General features: G+C 44.0%; 1 long non-coding RNA gene across 1 annotated transcript; it reads right to left on the reverse strand.

The window, feature by feature from the left end:
- Positions 1 to 1,096: 1,096 nt before the first annotated feature.
- LOC120442003 lies at positions 1,097 to 1,782 on the reverse strand. The gene is made up of 2 exons (XR_005614452.1): positions 1,362 to 1,782; positions 1,097 to 1,278 (listed from the first exon to the last, which is right to left on the reverse strand). It is a non-coding gene; the product is annotated as an uncharacterized LOC120442003 (long non-coding RNA).
- Between the last annotated feature and the right edge of the window lie 266 nt (positions 1,783 to 2,048).

A 2,048-nucleotide genomic window follows, 5' to 3' on the forward strand; every position in this document is an offset into this window, starting at 1 on the left:
GACTGCATGTCGTTGCCTTGTACTTGTGAGATGTGCAATGACAATAAAGTTGAATTCTATTCCAGTGCAGCTCTTCACTGAGCTACTACACACCGCTGTTTCAGAGTGAAAACTACCATTATCCAAATAACACATAAATGAACCACATGTGGAGCATTAGGAGCCTCGCACAAATATCCTGCAAATATTCCTTTTGTTTGCCTGATTGTGAACATCAGACGTCCTCACACAGGTGAGTCGTTAGCTATGCAGCAGGGCTGCAGCGTGCTGTAGGTATGACAGGTGATGCTGAACAAATCATGAGCACGGTTTGGTGGCTTTGCAAGTGCCTCTGTTGTGATGCTGAAGAGGAGCAAAAGTGTGAAAAGATTCATCCCTACCTGACCATCTTTCACTGCTTTATTCAGGTAGAGGCCGTGTGACACATCATGGAGACTGCAGATGGGTTTCTTTGTCTCTATGTAGGAGTTTACTGTAATGAAACCATTTGTACAGTTTTGACTGAGCCACCTGTGGCTGAAGAAGAAAACATGATACTGAGAATATTTTACACATCGTTGTGGCTATTTATTAAAGTTCATCATTGAAGTTTATAATTAAAACAGTTACATTGACAGTAAAAAGGCTCCACTTTTTCAGAGAGATGACTGTCCAATAATCAAAGCATTGATTCATCAAAAGAAAAAAAATCTTGTGTGTAATAAAGGTTATATATGTTTGTATCCCGTATATATATGTACATGTGTTTATACCATTACCAACGTGGGTCAAAATCACATATTAGAAAATCTCTTTAGCAGGTTTATTCAACATCACACTGAGCCAGTGATCGCTGTTTGATCCACGATTCTCATGGAGCTGCGGAGCCTGAAAATTACTCTGCTCCTCCACACATACCTTACAACAGTGTTTCCCAAACTTTTTTTGATGGCCCCCCATGTTGTACAAGAAAATCCCCCCCCGACAAAATTTGTTCCCCCTACGTCGCGAGCATTCGCTGGGCATGGAGTGTGGATCCAGTTTACTCCATTACAGACATTAGACGTGGAAGTTGTGTGTCACAATTGGTGCAGGGACTCAAACGCAGAGCGGGTAGTCAGTTCCAACACAGAGTTTATTTACAACACCAAGTGCAGAATGTGTACAGTGGGGGAAATCCGGGTAGGAGAAGGGTCCCAGGGAAGGTCCAGGGGAAAACGCTCGCGCACTCGTCTCCTCTTCTTACTCCAACTCACACACAACCACACAGCGGGGAGGTCACAGGTCCAGGGAGGAAAACTAACACACAGGGAAAAGGCAAGTTACTCCAAATCACTAATCTCACACAAGCTAACGTCACAAGAGCTGAGAGGGTCACTAACGTGTTAAGCACAATCATCCAGCGATGAGAGGATCTGTGTCCCAGCCTCAAGTAGTGCTCCTGGTGATGACTGGTGATTGATGACAGGTGTGTGGACCAAGGGCGGGAGCCCGCAGTGAGCTCCGCCCAGGCAGAGAGAGAGAGAGAGAGAACCAAAACAGAACATGTAGCCTTGTGGGGCCGGCTGGGCAGGCACGGAGACCATGACATTGTGATGTTTTAGTTTTGTGAAAAAGTGAAAAATGAGTGTCGTTACATTACCATTCAGTTTGAGGGTTACAACAGAAAATTATATATGTATTGTTTTCACGCGGTATCAGACGGGATTAATTTAACAAACAAATACATTTTGCCTGATAATAATTTTCATCTTCCTGTAACTTCACTGTATAAAGAGCTAAAACCTCCAAAGTTTCAGGAGTAGTTAGTCATTATGAGAAGTGTTTGTGAACTAAAAATCAAGAATGTGGGATACTGTTTGTCCATGATTTGGAGAGCCCAGCGTGTGCTCCCGAGCAGGGGAAACAAATCTGTCGGTGAGACCTACCTTGGCACCCTGCTGTTCTAGTCTTTGGCTTGGAAGGAAGTTGGTTTGGAAGCATATTTGGTGAAGCTTCAACCTCTGCTTTGCGTTTGTGTAGAAACCCCACCAAAAAACCCCCTGTCCATTATGCTAGCAGTGTCCAAG

The sequence above is a fragment of the Oreochromis aureus genome, linkage group 9 (genome assembly GCF_013358895.1).
Source record: "Oreochromis aureus strain Israel breed Guangdong linkage group 9, ZZ_aureus, whole genome shotgun sequence".
Taxonomy (NCBI): Eukaryota; Metazoa; Chordata; class Actinopteri; order Cichliformes; family Cichlidae; genus Oreochromis; species Oreochromis aureus.